This window comes from Thamnophis elegans, chromosome 2 (assembly GCF_009769535.1).
Source record: "Thamnophis elegans isolate rThaEle1 chromosome 2, rThaEle1.pri, whole genome shotgun sequence".
In the NCBI taxonomy this organism is placed as follows: domain Eukaryota; kingdom Metazoa; phylum Chordata; class Lepidosauria; order Squamata; family Colubridae; genus Thamnophis; species Thamnophis elegans.
In genome coordinates this window covers 92221703-92240858 of record NC_045542.1, presented here as the reverse complement: position 1 = coordinate 92240858, position 19156 = coordinate 92221703, and the positions used below count along the sequence as shown (strand labels likewise).

General features: G+C 41.0%; 1 protein-coding gene across 5 annotated transcripts in view; it reads right to left on the bottom strand.

The window, feature by feature from the left end:
- Positions 1-10320, bottom strand: part of G3BP1 (G3BP stress granule assembly factor 1) — a 30811-nt gene extending 20491 nt beyond the window's left edge. For all 5 annotated transcript variants that reach the window (XM_032209522.1, XM_032209524.1, XM_032209523.1 and 2 more), the window contains exon 1: positions 10215-10320. The gene's annotated coding sequence lies outside the window, so the exon portion shown is untranslated. The remainder of the gene's footprint in view (positions 1-10214) is intronic.
- Between the last annotated feature and the right edge of the window lie 8836 nt (positions 10321-19156).

The window sequence follows — 19156 nt, the reverse complement described above, 5'->3', positions numbered from 1 at the left end:
GGCTCTATGTCACCCAAAGTCCATTGGAATTGGGTGCTATAATTTAAATAATAGTTTTTTAAGAAGTACATTTCCAGCAAAATTCTGTCTGGATTTTATATTGTCACCAATTTTCCTGAACTTGTAAAATAATTATTGTTAATGCCTACTGATTAAACAAAAACTAAGTAATAAGGCTTACTTTTTAAAATATGGCTTAGATAAACTGATATCTGATACAACTAGTCCTACACCTATCCATTTTGACTATTAATGTATCAGATATAAAATTGTTCATGAGTTTGAAAATATATACTACTACCATAATAGGTTAGCCAATCTCAAAATCACATGGAAATGGTTATCATTGAAACAAATGTATTCTTTGTAGAATAATTTGCTCACATGGAAAGAATTAAACTTTTACACATTCATTAATCTGGATAAAATCTTAGAGGGCTAACTATATGAAATAACTGTATGAAAAACAATAAAAGCTCTCATGGCAACTCAAAATATCAATATGTTTCTTGTTGTGAACCACAATATTCATTACTCAGGAAAGATCATCTTGATTCTTTTTCTATCAAACACACACATAAACAGAACTAGCAAACATCAAGATATAATGAAATACTAGCAGTGAACATAAATTAGTAAATGTAAGAAAATTGTCTATTATACAATTGAACAACTATCATCCACAGATAAGCTGATTAAGTAATATATGAAACATAGTATTCTCACTAACCAGTTATTTGTATTCTTACTAACTGGTTATTTAAAGGACCATCTCTCTCCCTGGTTATATCTACCTATTCCATCAGGTTCAGCAGAAGAGATATACTATGGGTGTATTAGGGAGTTTCATCATATGGGACTCAGGACAAGGGCCTTTTTTAAATTGGTGCTGCTTTCAGGAGCAACACTGCCCCTGACTTAGACTGGCCTGACCCCACTGGCCTTTCAGAAGAGCCTGAAGACATGATTCTAGCCTGGGGGTCCAGTGGTGGTATGGAGCAGATAAGATGTCTGTATTGTTTGTAAGCTGTTGGATGATACTCTCCTGCATTTTACATTGTATGGTTAATTATTTTAAATTGTTTTTTTTATTACAGTTGGTTTTTGTTATGTATTTTTTTGTTTTTAACTTTATGAGCCAAACAGGGTCACACGTTTGAGATCCCTAATAAATTAAATAAATGATAGATGAAAAATTGATGGTATTCTTGAGTTCCCTAAAAAGAAACTCCCTAAAAAGAAACTCACTTAACAATAATTTGGACCAGAATTTCCATCACTAAGAGATGTAATCATAAATTAGCAACGTAAATTCTAACATTCATGGCTGCTGTTAAGCAAATCACTGTATACCATTAACTGAGGGTGTCACCATTGGTAACTTCCTGCTGGATTCCCCATTAACTTTGCTTGTAGGAAGTCAGCAAAAGTCGTAAATGGTAATCTGGATATTCAGATGTTGTAACTAGAAGCTGGGCACTGAGGGCTCAGATCCCAATTATGCAATTATAAGTATGCTGCAATCAACAGATGTATAAAGATGGGTGATAACTGCCACTTGTTCAGCACCATTTTAAGATTAAGTGGTCACTAAGTGAGGACCATATCTACTGTAATTCAATCTGGTGGTAGAACTTCAAACTTAGTAAGTGATGACCCCATCAGTAATACTTCTTTTTTACGTAAATCACAGTAGCATTTAGGCTTATATTCTTCTCCATAGTGCTTTACAGCATTCTCTGAACAGTTTACAAATGTCAGCATATTGCTCCACAATCTGGCTCCTCATTTTACCAACCTCGGAAGGATGGATGACTGAATCACCCTTGAGCCAGTAGGATCAAACTCCTGACTGTAGGCAGAGTTAACCTGCAATACTGCATTCTAACCACTGTGCCACCATGGCTCATATGATATCCAGTATATAAACTAGCACACTGATAGCATGTGCTCTCAGAATAGAATCCATATATAGGAAGTTCCCAGGTTAAGAATGAGTTCCATTCCTAGCGCTGTCTAACCTAAATTACGGAAGTTGGAATTTGTACTTACAAACAGACTATGTATTACTAAAAATGGCAGACAACATTGTCCTTTCTTGAGGCGACAAAACATTGAAGCTATGTGATGCTTTCACAAACTGATGAAAACACACAGTATATTAAAAATACATGGCTTCAGTAGTTCCTAAAAGCACTGGGCAACTTCAACACACTATTGGCTTGAGGAAACACCATGCCATCTGCCATTTCCAGTAACAGGCAGTCTATCTATTTGTATTTAGGGCTTGTCCTTAAGTTGGATGTTCTTAAGTGAGGGACTACCTGTAATTGAAAAGCTTACAAACCAAATTAAATTATATTACCATATTAAACATTTCTATAACATAATGCTATATTCAATTAAATAAGATTCTAATCTATTTCATTAAATTTACAAGATAGACTTAAGTTGGGTCACAGAATTCCATCACCTTTGGGATCTCTCAGATAGCCCCATACTACGTCTTTGCTCCATGAATTTCACCAGCTACCAGTCTGCTTCAGAATGCAATTCAAGATGTTGGGTTATAACCTTTAAAACCCTTGATGGCATAGGCCTAGGCTACCTGATAAATCATCTTGTCCCAATCAAGCCTGTCGGCAGAGAGAACCTACTGCAGATCCCCATTCAAAGAATTCTGACTTTCAGGATCCAGAAGAGCCTTCTCTGCCACAGCACCAGCCCTTTGGAACATCTTACTCTCTAAGGTAAGGTCCTACCCTTCCATAGGCTTCTCTGCCTGTTGGCCTGAGGACCCAATGGAGGGTTTCCACAGTAAAGGTGGCTGCTGGATTGATGCAACTCCACTTCCTTCCCTTACTCTCTGCTCTCCACCCATCCATCTTTTTGCTATCATAATGATATATTCTCACTTTCTTTTTCATTATTTTATTGTCCTATTATCTTATTTTTGTTTTGTTTACACTACTTTCCCTTTTTCTTTATTGTTGTAAGCCACCTAGAGTAGCCCCATGGAGAGATAAGTGGCAAATAAATTTAATAAATAAATATCACCCTTAAAATGTTTGATTGATTTATAAACAACTTAGAAACAAGGGCACTATGATGCCATTCAGTACGAAGACTTCTGATCTGGATATTGGTTCTGTACCACAAAAGATGATTTGCATCATACATTAGCCAGCTTTATCAATTTCAACTTATCAACTGTAACTCAACGGACCCGGACACTACCAGGTTGCCAAGCTCCAAAGAAATGATTTTCATGGTAATTATTGATTTGAGGAGGAAGGCAAAGGAGTATCTCTGGAAAGAGCATATTGGGAGCATTCTCACAAAATGACTGACAACATGGATCATGTTGGGAAGCTAGGAGCTGCATGTCTTTGATATAGTGCAGCGAACATATTACTGAGAATTCATCCACTTGCTTCCCACTTGGTCAAATTAGAATTATAGAATGCCTCTTAATAGAAATGTTGAAAAGCCATTGTAATGCATATTTAATTTTGGTAACTGAAGCTATTTTGGGGGAAAGTGCTTTTCTTTATGCTGGGCTCATATATTTAAAGCGATATATTTCATCTCACTTTCTAAACCAATTAGAATACATAATTAATCAGATCAGAACCAAACTACTGTTTATATTTGTGGAAGGGATCAAGTACATGAAATTGTTCAATTTCCATTATGTAAAAACTACCTTATCTCATTCTCCCCCTCAATAATCAAGAACATTACTGAAAGGAAAAATAGGATATGGTAGCTTTCACAAAGAGAAATATAACAACCTCAGATATGCAGATCATACCACTCTTACGGCAGAAGGTGAAGAGGAACTAAAGAGCCTCTTGATGCGGGTGAAGGAAGAGAGTCAAATGTTGGTTTGAAATGCAACATTAAGAAAACTAAGATCAGGGCATTTGGCCCTCGTAATTCCTGGCAAATAGATGGGGAAGAAACGGAGGTAGTGAAGATTTTATTTTCCTGGGCTCCAAGATCACCGCAGACGGGAACTGCAGCCAAGAAATTAAAAGACGCTTGCTCCTGGGGAGAAAAGCTATGAAAAATCTAGACAGCATACTAAAAAGCAAAAACATCATCCTGACACCAAATGTGTATAGTCAAGGCTATGGTTTTCCCAGCTGCAATGTATCCCTGTGAAAGTTGGACCAAAAGGAAGGCTGAGCACCAAAGAATTGAGGCCTTTGAACTATGGTGCTGGAGAAGACTCCTGCAAGTCTCTTGGACTGCAAGACGATCAAACCAATCAGTCCTAGAGATCAACCCTGACTGCTCTTTAGAAGGCCAGATCCTGAAGATGAAACTCAAATATTTTGGCCATCTAATGAGAATGAAGGACTCACAGGAGAAGAGCCTAATGCTGAGAACGATTGAGGGCAAAAGAACAGGACAACCAAGAATGAGGAGGCTGGATGGAGTCACTGAAGTAGTTGGTGTAAGCTTAAATGGACTGCAAGGGATGGTAGAGGACAGGAAGGCCAGGAGGAACGAGGAACGTTGTCCATGGGGTCACGATGGGTCAGACATGACTTTGTGACTAACAACAAGCTTTCGCAAATCTTGTCTTCAGAGTTCAGCACTATCTCCTTACCCCTTCATAACTCTAAACAGTTTTTCAGTAATGTATGGGCAGAGCAAAAAAATCTGATTCTGTATTTCCCTTCAGCAAGAAAATCCTATATAGACCGACCTTGATTAGTGACTGCCCGAAATTACAATGGGCTACCAAAAAGGTGGAGTTTGGCATAGCCACATGTTCTCTCCCTACCAGTCTTCTGGTCTCATTTTGGGCACTTGGCAACTGTTCACATTCATAGCTGTTTACAGTATCATTCAGCATTTGTTTCTGGTTTCCCAGGTTTACTTCTGATTTCCAATAAAAAAGACGGATATAATACATTTGTTTAACGACTATGCTGCTCATTTAACGGCCAGCATAAAAAAAATCAAAAAATTAGGCACCTAAATCAGGCAGTGACCCGATTAATGGCCACTATGATTTACAATAATAATTCTAGGCTCAATTATGGTTATAAATCGAGACTACTATAGTCAGAAATTCCAATATATGTAACTGGAAAGTTATAAAAGTAAGACTATACTTAGGTATCAACTATTTAGGAACTGGAAGGAATGGATCTGCCTTTTAGAGCAGAGGTGTCAAACTCAAGGCCCGTGGGATGCTTAGATCTGGCCCGCAGGGCCACTCTGGAAATAGCGAAGGACCTACCCGTGGTGCCTCTGCCAGCAAAAATGGAGCTTGCAGGAGTTGTGTGAGGCCCTTTAGAGCTCTGTTTTCACTGGCAGAGGGTTGCAGGAGGCAATCACAGTAAAAAATGGAGCTCTGGAGCTCATTTTTGCTGGCAGAGCACTCGGGCCCCCACAGCCCCCACCGACACAAGTGACATCAGGCGAGCCATGCCCATCCTGACCACATCCACTCAGCCCCCCCCCCCAGGTCAAGCACAACCCTGATGCAGCCCTCAATGAAATAGTCTGACCCCCCTGATCTAAACTGAAATGTTCCAGAAGACTCCAGGGAAATCAGCTTCATACACATAATCTGCAGGTACTCACCCTATCACTAAATGCATGGGAATAACTTACAATAAGATGTTACAGGTAAAAGGATTATACCCAACAGAAGTTTATTGGAAATATTATTCTTCAAGCCAGGGGATTAATATAACTTTTTTCAGTCTGGCATGCAATCTATTTTTTTCCTGTTGTCACATTTTTAAAACTGTGAAATAGTTTTCATAAGCTGCTTAGAGATTTTGATCATTCAGCAAGAAGGAATGTGATGGATACTATATGCTATGTACATTTGGCAGCAGCAGAAGAAAAAAATATAGAATGAAACTGACCCTGCATTTTCCTCAGTTGCTTTCAACTACATCATCTATCCATCTGTACAATATCACATTTGGGAGCATCTGTTGTCACTCTTTAAGGCACCCCATTTTAATCATGGTGACCAAAAATGCTGAAACTTGGATTCAGATAGTAAGGCAATATAAACTGATAGAAATGATTAAAGTCCTTCTCAGTGTAAGAATTTTCAATTGCATGTAGGGAACTCAAAAGGAGGAGTTCAGGACATAGAAATAAAAACTAAAATTTGCACAACTATCATTAATAACCTCATAACCTGCCAATATCACAAACTGTGACTATGAGTAGCATATAATAAAAACAAAAACATATAAAAATAGAATTAAACATATTGATTGGTGTTACAAACTAGTAGAGGATTTGAAATTATAGACAATGCAACCATTTCCTGGAGACCCCTTAGCCTATTGATACAATCATGCTTTTAGGGACTTCCGATGGGGCCAGTTTCACCTTGAGGAGAATTAGGTTCCACAAAGGATAAAAGGTCCACCTCCTGGGTCTTACCATGTGTAACATTTTTGTAGTCTCACAACATACCTTTTCTGCTAGACTTGATCGAACAGCCAGAGATAATCAGGGAGAGTGGTCGGTCCTTCAAATAGTGTGCCCCATGTCATAAAGGGCTTTAAAAGCCAAACCAACACCTTGGTTTTGCCAAGGGAACACATAATTGCCTACATCATCACATTTTGTACCAAATTGATGCTTTGGGAATCTATCCTATAACAAAGATGGTAAAGTTCCTGAATCGGAGGGCCCCGAAATCTTGGGAGCCATTCATTCTTTCCAGGGCTCAGTTGAAGCATGTTGTTCCACATCCAGCTCCCTATAAGCTCCAGGCACTGGGACACAACATCAATTGATTACACAGAAGGAGAAAGATATAATTGGATATCAACAGCATGAGGCGATGAATTTCACCCAGCAGCTTCATGTAGTTTCTGAATACGAGAGAACATCAACCCCATGGCACACTACATAGAATTCATGCTGATTTCTATGAATTAGACAGCAACACTGGTGAGCTAATTCAAGAAGGTCTAGCAACAACTATTACTAGCATTTTCAAAAAACAATGTGTTCATTATTATGATTTTTTAAATATTTATCATTAAAAGTAGCTCTTTATCGTCAACTGTTAACATCTGTTTAACCACCTTTTTTATTTTAGCTAATATCAATTAATTTTAGCCTTTTGAAATAATCAGAACAGTACCTATACATGGAGGGCAATCCATTTTTCTCTAGTACTTTCTGGATTTTATTCAACCATTACATATTATGTACTCTTATGTCATTATTTAATATTCACCCTATATTTAACTATGGATTGGGGAACTTTGGCCGTCAGATACCAAACATCTAGTAGTCTTTCCCATTGAGCACTAGGTGCTAAGAGTTATCATATATTCCCCATCACTGTGAAAGATACTTTTTGCAGATGGGGATGCTTTTAAAATGCATTGAGCTAATTTTTACTCTTACATCTTAAGAGTTAACAATAGCTATAGGATTAAACCATCAGTGAGGCAAACCTGCTATGGAAGTTCTTAGGTTAAAAGCAGAAATTTCCATCTCTGCAGCCACTGTTTCAATAGTAAAATGTGCAAATCTTATCCCAGAGTAGGAGAAACTACCCTAATATTTCCACTGCTCCTTCTACTTTTTTATCAAAGGAACAGACATGTCAGAAAAGGAAAAACTTTCCTTTTCATCCTCACTAGAATACTCAACATGGTTGACAAAATGGTAGTTCCTCCACTATGAACTCTTCTCCCACTATACACTGGTCTCCATAAAAATGTCCTGTCCAAGGCTTTCCTTTGGTTATATATACAATACTAACACAAATAAAAGAATGTGATTTAGCAACATATTCCCAACATTTAGAAATTCACAGTAAAACTCTTTGCCAGCAAGAGGGATATAAATTCCGTTAACATTTGGTCAGCTTTCTACATTCATAAAGAAGCTATCACATATGGTCCAATCTTTAAAAAAAAATCAAGGAAAAAATGTCTTTACAGCAATTCCTCAATCGGTTGGAGATGCACGTTTTTTTTTAATACTTTTTGTGGCAAGTTAGTAAAAGAATAATTTAGAGCACCATTTTCAAACTTGTTCTCAATGGAACGCTAGTTGACGTACTTACAAAGTAATGACACCAAAAGGAGATGCATGAAAACTTCCCTTCTCTTCATACAAATTATTCCTTTATTTTAAGTTAGAATGCAGAATGCATGTTACCAAGCCATGTTACCCTATAAATATTTTGCCAAACCCAGCAAAGGAAGTCAAGCTAGATTTTTTTTCCTGTTGCTGCAGCTTTGTGTGAAAAAAGTTCTGACAAAAAAATCTACGGCATTCCTTGTAAGGGGAATATTAAAAAGCATGAAAGGGGGGAGGGAAATCAATTTTTCATATGCACTTAAAATAAAACTCTATTTAGCTACAATTGTTTGGAATAAGATAAATACCATCATGTCAGGCTCCAAAAATCACTTGTGTCACTAGTATGTAACACCAGCACAAAGATCAAAATACCCATTAGGATATTTCATTGTGGTCTTTAACTTAAGGGAACATTACTGACATGTCTAAAATAAATTGTGGTATTGAGTTTAATAGAACTATATTCAGTGTACTACTATATTCAAATCACAACTTTCTTGGCTTTTAAATAGCAAGTTATAAAGGGGTCGTATACATAAAACTTAGATCCAGCAACACTTCCTAAAGGTAATGCTGTTGATAGGACAAAAATAGCACTGACTGGAAACATGGCTACACCCTGCACTACTCAGCATTAAGATTATAAAGCTCCCACTTGACACAGTTTACATATAAGTTACAATGTTCACCCCAGATTTCTATTGCTAAGTGAATGATTTCATTTAAGACTCCTGGGGTTTAAGAGTAGAACCCCCTGACAGGTGAAACGTAAAGGGCTCAAAATTATTGGAAAAATCCATGTCTATGATTTTAAATGCAGAGATTTTGTGCATTCTTTTGCATACCTATCTGATTTTAAATGCAGAGATTTTGTGCATTCTTTTGCATACCTATCTGCACACAAACAGGGCTGAGGAAGAAAGGACTTGATTTTTAGCCCCTTAACAAAATTGTGTGTGGTTTTTATTTACATATATATCATCTATCTGTCACCTCACCGAATTGACAATTTCATTCTACCAGCAGCATTTATTCCCACTTAGATCTGCTGTTGATGGTGGTGGAATGAAATTGTCAATTCGGTGAGGCGACAGACAAAGCTCGGAGCTGGACACCAGTGTCTCACAATAAAGCCGCCGCCACCTTGGTTCACTTTGTAGCGCTGCCCCCTTTACCCAATCCCTGCTTCTTCTTTTTTTCCCCTTCGCAATTGAAGGACACCATTGTCCTCTACATGCAGTTATTTCTGCTACGGTAAAAAAAAAAAAAGGACCGGCCTCTCTCTCTCACGCCTCTTTCGTTTTACCATTCTCCCGCCGCTACACCCGCCTAAGACGGCCAAGCGTCGTGGATTTTCGTCCTTTTTTTTTTAATCGGGAAGAGAAGAGCCTTAGCGTCCCCGCTTCGTCCCCTTGGCAGGCCCGAGGCGTTTTACAGACCGCTCAGGTACCACCTCCCTTCACTGAGCTATTCAGGGCGCGGGGCCACCTTCTCCCCCCCCCTCCCCCTCAGGGCACCACAAGGCAGAGGCAGAGATTTGGCACCGGTGTAACTACCGTCTCCGGGGCGGGCTTGAGAGTCGCCGTCCACCTTCAAGCCCCAAAGCACGATCCTGCCGGCCACGCGCGTGCGTTAGGCCGACCCTCCCGTCCTTCACATCCCTTGGCCGGCGGGGCCTGCTAACGCCGCCAATTCGCTCCCGCAGCCATATATTCCCGCATTACAAAGAAGCAGAGAGAGAGAAAAACGAAGCTCGCTCGCTGCCGGCCCTCCCACCCCACCACGTCCTCCTCATTCCGCCACTCGCCAAGTCCAACGCCGACGGGCGGACTTCAAAACCCTTTGGCCATAAGCCGCCTGCAGGGCCGTTAAAACAGGATCGATGCCCCCGCCCCCACCCAGAAGCAGTCTGCGGCATCTCCTTCCTCCGCCCCGCTCTGGAACCGAGAAGAGGCCGTGGAGCCCGAGAGAGCCCGAGCCCGGAGTGAGGAACTGGGGGAGGAGGAGGACTGCTGTCGCTGCCGCCGCTCGGGCCCTATGCATCTATGGTGATGGTGACGACGGAGCCGTTTGCAGCCCCGTGAAGGACGTGACCCGGCCTACCCTGCCAAACCAACCTGAGGGTGAGGCGGAGCTGGACGAGAGGAGGTTTTACTCCGAACGAGGCAGACACGCACGAGAGAGACGGGAAGCACCTCACGCAACAGCGTGCTCAGCCGCCGGGTAAATATACCCGTCGCGCAGCCTAACCCTATTGCACACCCACATCCAATCAGCGGTCGGCCAAGTTCCCGTCTCGGAGATCGATAGGTCAAAAGGAAAAAGGGGTACGGACAGCTTCAGGAATGGCAAAGAAATAGTCCAATAGCGTTAAAGGGAGGAGGTGAGCGAGGAGCAGGATTGACGCCTGCCCTAACCAATAATTGCCGACAAAAGGCCTATTAAGGCAGGAATAGAAGAAATAGATTCAGGCGAAGACCAACGAGACGACGCTACCTTCATTATTAGGAGAAAGATGCCGCGGAGGCGTGGCTAGATAGCCCGCCAAGGATAGGTGCGCCGCACGGTTGAAACTCTAGATAATCAGACTCGGAAACCCCGTGTAAAAAAAGGGCGTTGCTACGGATCAGTACCGGGCGCAGATTCCAGTTACAGTACGACGAACGGTAATGGGTGATTGACAGAATTGTGATGCGGACCTCTTTAATCAGGAAAGCACCTCACCCGTGAAACGAGCCCCGTTCTGAGTGAATAAATCGCAGGAGGCAGGGGGGAGTGGGCTCCTTGCATCACGCCCCTCCCAACAAGCCAGACTTGCGCTGCCCCTTGTTCCTGAAAGCTCAAGTCTGTATTGCTCGCTCTGATCCGCCTTGACCGACTGAACTCGCGGGTCGCAGGACGCGGACCTAATAATAATCTCGACGTTCATTAACTCCACGGGCGGCCGAAGTAATTACCCGAGTCCTGTAGAAGCAGCCAATGTGATCACGCCTCCAATGGACTTTTATGTTTGTCATACCAGAATGTGAAGTCCGATCAAAGCAAGTTTCAAATGAAGAGTTAGGCTTTAAGGTAGGGCTTGCCCCAGTCTCCCAAATGGATTTCCCATTTTAATTTCGGTTCACAACTAAGTAAGGTTGTGTTATTTCAGGGCCATCTTACTTCAGTGTGGTGCTTTTGCAGTATTGCACACTATTGGAGTATTGATATGTCTATGGAGATTATCAGTCATCCAAGTCATGGTTGTCCCAGAGATGCTTTTTCAAAAGGCCATTGGGCTTTCTGGTTTTTTCTTTGAAGAAGTTTCGCTTCTCATCCAAGAAGCTTCTTCAACTCTGTCTTCAGTTCCCCACCATCAAGTCAGAGCTGAAGAAGCTTCAGCTCTGACTGGATGGTGGGTTAAGTGAGTCTTGCCTGACTTTATGACCTTTTCTGCATCAAGCGGTCATTAGGGAATCCGTTTTCTCCACATTGATTTTGCTTGTCAGAAGCTGACTGGGAAAGTTGCAAATGCTGATCACATGACTCTGGGATGCTGCAACCATAATAAATGGATGCTGGTGGCCAAGTGCTTGAATTTTGATCATGTTACCATGAGAATTCCAGAGAATATCTAGAAGAGATAAGAATGCCTTCTTAAATGAACTGTGCAAAGAAATAGAAGAAAACAATAGAATAGGGAGGACAAGGGATCTCTTCAAGAAAATTGGAGATATGAAGGGAACGTTTCATGCAAAGGTGGATATGATAAAGGACAACAATGGCAGGGACCAAATAGAGGCAGAAGAGATTAAGAAGAGGTGGCAAAATTACACAGAAGAACTATACAAGAACCAGCTTAAAGTCCCTGATAATCACGATGGGGTGGTCAGACATCCTAGAATGTGAAGTCAAATGGGCCTCAGAAAATCTGAACAACAACAAAGCTAGTAGAGGTGACAGTATTCCAACTGAGCTATTCGAAATCTTAAAAGATGATGCAATCAAAGTGCTACACTCAATTTGTCAGCAAATTTGGAACACTCAACAGTGGACACAGGATTGGAAAAGGTCAGTTTACATTCCAATTCCAAAGAAGGGCAATGCCAAAGAATGTTCAAACTATCGCACCATTGCACTTATTTTACATGCTAGTAAAGTTATACTCAAAAAGCTCCAGAAGTATGTGGATTGAGAACTACCAGAAGTACAGGCAGGATTTCGAAGAGGCAGAAGAAGTAGATATCAAATTGCCAACATACGATGGATCATGGAGAAAGCTAAGGAACTCCAGAAAAAACATCTGCTTAATTGACTATGCTAAAGCCTTTGATTGTGTGGATCACAACAAATTGTGGAAGTTCTTAAAGAGAGTACCAGACCATCTTATTTGTCTCTTGAGAAACCTACATGCGGGTTAAGAAGCAATAGTGAGAACTGGACATGGAATCATTGTTTGGTTCAAAATTGGGAAAGGCGTAGGGCAAGGCTGCATACTATCACCATGCCTATTTAACTTATATGCAGAGCACATCATGAGAAAGGCGGGGCTAGATGAATCAAAAGTTGGAATTAAGATTGCTGGGAGAAATATCAACAAGCTCAGATAGACATATGATACCACTCTAATGCCAGAAAGTGAAGAGGAACTAAAAAACCTCTTGATGCGAGTGAAGGAGAGTGCAAAAGTTGGCTTGAAACTCAACATTAAGAAAATTAAGACCATGCCATCTGACCTCTCAATTCCTGGCAAATAGATGGGGAAGAAATGAAAGTGGTGACAGATTTTATTTTCCTGGGCTCCAAGATCACGGCAGACGGGAACTGCAGCCAAGAAATTAAAAGACGCTTGCTCCTGGGGAGGAAAGCTATGGAAAATCCAGACAGCATACTAAAAAGCAGAGACATCACCCTACCAACAAAAGTGTGTATAGTTAAAGCTGTGATTTTTCCAGTTGTAATGTATGGCTATGAAGACCATAAGAAAGGCTGAGCGCCAAAGAATTGAACTATGGTGCTGGGGAAGACTCTCACAACTAACAACAACTAACATGAGGATGATCGCATGACCATGGGGATGTTGCAGTGGTCATAAGTGTGAAGAACGGTCATAAGTCACATTTTCAGTGCCGTTGTAACTTGAGGATATATGCAATCTAAACATCCCCTGCAGTTAGTTTCAATTCATCATCTCATTCGTAGAGGATCTTCTATAATGGATCCCCAATTCCTGGGCTGTGAGCCATTCAGAACTGGGCAGAAGTAGTGGGCTCTTGTGTGAGTGATGGATGAGTGTGTGATGGTCATACGCATGAGGATGAAGTCATAAGTCACTTTTTTCAGTGTTGTAACTTCAAATGGTTGTAAACAATTGGTTGTAAACAATTGGTTGTAAGTCTTGTCTGTATATAGAGACAAGATCTTCAGCAAAGCCTATGGAGTCCCGTGGGCTTAAAAAAAAATAATAGCCCAGTTGTAAGGGGAAGACGTGGTGGCTAAGTTGCTAAAATGCTGAACTTGTCGATCAGAAAGGTCGGCAGTTTGGCGGTTCTAATCCTAAGCAGTTTGAAAGCATGTAAAAATGCAAGTAGTAAAATAGGAACCACCTTTGGTGGGAGGGGTAAGTGTTCCGTGCACCTTCAATGTTTAGTCATGCTAGCCACATGACCACAGAAATGTCTTCAGAATGCGCTGGCTCTTCGGCTTTGAAACAGAGATGAACACCGCCCACTAGAGTGGGAATAACTAGCACATATGTGCGAGGGGAACCTTTACCTTAAAGTAGGGGTGTCAAAACTTTTTACAAGGAGGGCCAGATTTGGTGAGGTGAAAATGTGTGGGGCCGACCATTCAGCCTCACATTCTTTGAGCCATTAACATTAATGACTAGATGCAAGAAAGATCACCCGAATGTTACACAAAAGTTTCAGGAACTGTGCTTTTTCAACAAGTAAATTCTGCCAAACAACAATTACTATAGAAATTCTGTCCTATCTTACATCTGCTCAACTTTTGTACATTTTAACTAGATCTGCATGGCCCTTTGCATAAAGTGACTAAAACTATTTTTAATATTCTTGCAACTAAATAATAAAAAGCTCCACTAATAGAAGCAAGCTACCACCTTCTTTTTCTGATCTGAATTTAATGCCACTGAATAGTACAGGGACAAAGGTACATTTTACAGCTGACAATTTAAAATGCTGTTATTTAGATTCTAGTTAATGGGAAGATATAATTTTTCATTTATTGACTATTTTTCTTGGTACTGATGTAGACTTGGTGTTAGCTTCATCATCTTAAAAAAAACCCAATTCTTATTTTATAACCACCACCACAACTCCCAATATTCCAAAGTGTAGAGAATAATATATATTCAATAAATAGTATACTGGCTGCTATGTTATGATTTTAAATTGTGCTCCATCTACAAATCTCCTGAAAAATAAATTGGCTGTTGTTGATTATCTAACAAAGCATGTTTTTTTAAAAAAAAATGTCTGTTCCTGCAACCTAGGTTTTCACCAAACATGGAGAGAAGAACATTATAAGAGTAAGAATAAATATTCAATCAGAATTTTTTAAATATAATATTTCAGATACTTGATGAATATTTCCTTGCTTTCAAATTCTTAAAAATAGAGTTCCTCCAGGCAACAGGCTCCTAGTGGTGCAAGCTATCAAGATATATTGTTTAGCAATTTCATCCTTTCCTTCCTTAATGGATTTTCAATGGGAAGAAATACCACTTCCAGCTCTGTAATTCAATAGCTATTGTTCAAGAGTATTGAGGTATCAGAATGTTAAAAAGGGACTAGCACAGTACCTCAGGACACAAAGGTGCTTTGGACAATCTGGGAAAGTGATTGGATAGCATAAAGGTTGAAAAAAAAGCAACAAAATGAAATGACAGTAGCAGATAAATGGTTTTAACAGGATATTCAGTGTAGAATCAAAAATAACATCCTCCCTGAAAAGCCATTAGCATTTCTATCAGTATATGTATTGGAAAAGTATTTTTGGACAAAAAACACAACTTGATTTTGGGTGTATCATGACAGAACCTTGTTATTTCGATGTTCTCTCCAGAGCACCTGAGAACATTTATTTAAAATAGGAAGTCAATATCTATATATCTATCTATATATCTATATAAAGATATATATATCTTTATCCCTTCACTTGGAGTAGCTCTCAAGAGACTTTGTTTTCTATTAGATCCTTGCAGAAACTGGACTGGCATTTTGTTATCTCTAAACCCCTCATTTGTTCTCAGATATAAAGTACAGCATACTGCTAATTCATAAATCAGTAGCTTGGGACAGGCATTTACAGATGAAATAAATGATCACAGAATCTACATTCCTTTTAAATAACCTGAAGTCATATCTAATTATTAGCTTTCTAGTATACAGACATCACAGCTTGAAACCACAAATTAATCTTCTCTCTTTTGGTAAAGGACCTTTGTCACAATCTGGTAGCTTCTGGAAACAGATTGCAACTTCCAGAATTTCCAGCCTACATGGCCTTTTGGAATTTGGGAATCCAGCCTTTGTAGAGGAAGCCTGTATTAAAAGAATTCTCTTCCTCCAGTCATGGTCACTCAGCACTTGCTCACTCCTCCCACCCTAAATTCTGCATTTTCAAGTGTAGATAGACAAGGATTCCTGTACATTGAACTTAACCATAACATTCAGTTTTTTTGACAACAGAACAGAATTATTTCCTTCTGCCTTATTCCAGAAATCTTTCAAATTCCCAGACAAGCCAGTGGACCTGAGATTTCCTGTCTCATTGAGTTCTAAAGGTCACCTACTACAACTACTTTAAGACATGATCCTATAGATCTGTTCTAAACAACTCATCTATTTCATTCAGATAATTCTGAGAGTTTACAACTGATACACAGCTAAATCAACTTTGCATGCTTTTTTAAAAAAAAATGCATATTATTAAATTGCCTTGTCTCCAAAATAGTTTAAGAATTTCAAATATGATTTTCAAGTTCAGCTTTTAATGTAAGTAGATTCACAATAGATTTAAAGTGTTTTAATGATTTTTAATAAAATAGTTTAAATCAAATATCAAGATATCTTTTAAGATATCTTAAATGTAAGCATTTAATGTAAACATTTAAGATATGTAAATATAATAGTTTCTAATGTACTCTATGTAGCTAACTAAACTTGAAAACTTTGGAGAATTTTATACCTGGCAAATCAATTAAGGATGTGAAAGTTGAGAATGCCTTTCCTTATGGAATTTACACTAAGCAACTAGCCCTGATGTTATTGCTCTTTTGACACGTTACAGTTAATGTTTTTGAATATTAGCATTCAATTTTCCTTTAGATGTAATTAAATGTAATTATAGGTTTCCACTATGCTGCAGTACAAATGAAAACACCAATTATAAAAACAGCTAAACCAATCATTGAATCCACAATATAAACGAACCCAATTATTAGTTAATAGGATTTTAAAAGCTTATTTTTAAAAAAAAAAATAAGTTTGCCAGCATGCAAGCTTCTATGTAAGCTATTTATAATTTTACTTGTATTTCAGTTTCCACAGATTTAAACACACACTAGGATTATTATTTTTTTATTTTATTTGAAAATATTTTTATTTCCATTTTCATAACATACAATCACATGTATACTATACATAGCCAGTATCATATAGTATTAAATAATAATTACATCATTTCCTCTTGTCAACAATGCCCAGAAAAATAAAAACCCATTATAGCTCTTCTGCTCTCCATGCACCTCTTTCTTCTACCTCTCTACAACTTCCTATTTTCCCTCCATCATCCTTTCCTACTCTACTTCCCCTTCCTTTCTCCTTCTCCTCTCTCTACATTCCACTCCTCCTTATCCTCATCCTCATCTTCCTCCCTTACCCTCTCTCCTATCCCTCTCTTCCCATCTTTCTTCTCCCTTCTGTTTCCCACTCCTCTCATTGGTGTATTTCCGCGTCATATCAATATACTTAACATATCCTAGTTTTAAAGAAAATAATAATAATAATAGTATTGAAAATATAAGAGAAGACAGTATACATGTGGAGTCAAATTACATTAAAATCTAACACGTCTCGTCAAACCTGATATATAACCCTCCCACCCTCCCCCCCAACCACCCCCAGCCTTCCCTCCCCCGACTTCCCAGAACCCATACCGCCTTGTTTAGGATAACCCGCTCCCTCCTAAATAGGAGGGGGACGGGGAACCCCCTACAGGGTAAGGCTGAGGAGTATGTTCAGTTCTTGGCGGACAAAGTTGCTCGGTTTCGATCGGACCTGGACTCCACTCCTGCAGATCCAGCCGAGACACAAGGGAATGATCTGGCAGACCATCTCTGGGTTGAGTTTCAGGATGTTGCCTCCGGGGATGTGGACAAGGCTATGCGAGCTGTGAGTGCCTCCACCTGTATACTGGACCCGTGTCCCTCCTGGCTGGTTGCCAACAGCAGTGAGGTGACACGAGGCTGGATCCAGGCGGTTGTTACCGCCTCTCTTCGGGAGGGGTACTTCCCCACCGCGCTTAAGGCGGCGGTGGTGAGGCCCCTCCTGAAGAAACCGTCTTTGGATCCAGCAGTTCTTAATAACTACCGTCCAGTCTCCAACCTCCCCTTTGTGGGGAAGGTTGTTGAGAAGGTGGTGGCCTTCCAGCTTCAGCGTACCTTGGAGGAAGCTAACTATCTTGACCCCTTCCAGTCCGGCTTCAGGCCCGGTTACAGCACAGAAACCGCTTTGGTCGCATTGACCGATGATCTCTGGAGAGCCAGAGATGGAGGCCATGCGTCCATCCTGGTTCTCCTTGACCTCTCAGCGGCTTTCGATACCATCGACCATGGTATCCTTCTGCGACAACTGCGGGAGGTGGGGGTGGGCGGCACTGTTTTGCAGTGGTTCTCCTCCTACCTCTCGGACAGGTCGCAGTCGGTGTTGGTGGGGGGGCAGAGATCGTCCCCGAGGCCCCTAACTTATGGGGTGCCGCAGGGCTCGGTCTTATCCCCCCTACTATTCAACATATACATGAAACCGCTGGGCGAGATCATTCGGAGGCACGGGATAAAATACCATCAATACGCGGACGATACACAGTTGTATCTCTCCGTCCCGTGCCAACTCAATGAAGCGGTGGACGTGATGAACCGGGGCCTTGAGGCTGTTAAAGACTGGATGAGAGCTAACAAACTGGTACTCAACCCGGAAAAGACCGAGTGGCTGTTGTGTTTTCCTCCCAACAATTTGGCTAATGTTCCATCAATCAGGCTGGGGGGGCAAAATTTATACCCCTCAGACAGGGTCCGCAACTTGGGAGTCCTCCTGGACCCACAGCTGAATTTTGACCATCACTTGTCAGCTGTGACCAGGGGGGCATTTGCCCAGGTTCGCCTGGTGTGCCAGTTGCGGCCCTACCTGAACCGGGAGGCCCTCACAACAGTCACTCGAGCCCTTGTGCTCTCTAGGCTGGAATACTGCAATGTGCTCTACATGGGGCTGCCCTTGAAGAGCATCCGGCGACTTCAGCTAGTCCAGAATGCGGCCGCGCGAGTGATCGTGGGCGCACCGCGGTTCGCCCACATAACACCGATCCTCCGTGAGCTGCGCTGGCTACCTGTTGATCTCCAGGTGCACTTCAAGGTCCTACTTACCATCCACAAAGCGCTCCATGGTAGTGGGTCTGACTATTTGAGAGACCGCCTTCTGCCAATCACCTCCCTGCGTCCCATCAGGTCGCACAGGGTAGGCCTCCTCCGAATTCCATCCGCCAGTCAGTGCCGACTGGCGACTACGCGGAGGAGAGCCTCTCAGTTGCAGCTCCGACGCTATGGAACAATCTCCCCGTGGAGATCCGCACCCTCACCACCGTCCAGGCCTTCCGCATGGCCCTTAAAATCTGGCTATCCCGTCAGGCCTGGGGATAGGACTTTACTCTCTCCCTGCCCGAATGCCGAGTGAATGTTGTGCTTTTATTGTTAATTATTTTTACTCACATTTTCTTTTATGTCTTGTCTTGCACTCCCCTCCCTCATTATTGTAAGCCGCCCTGAGTCCCCTCAGGGAAA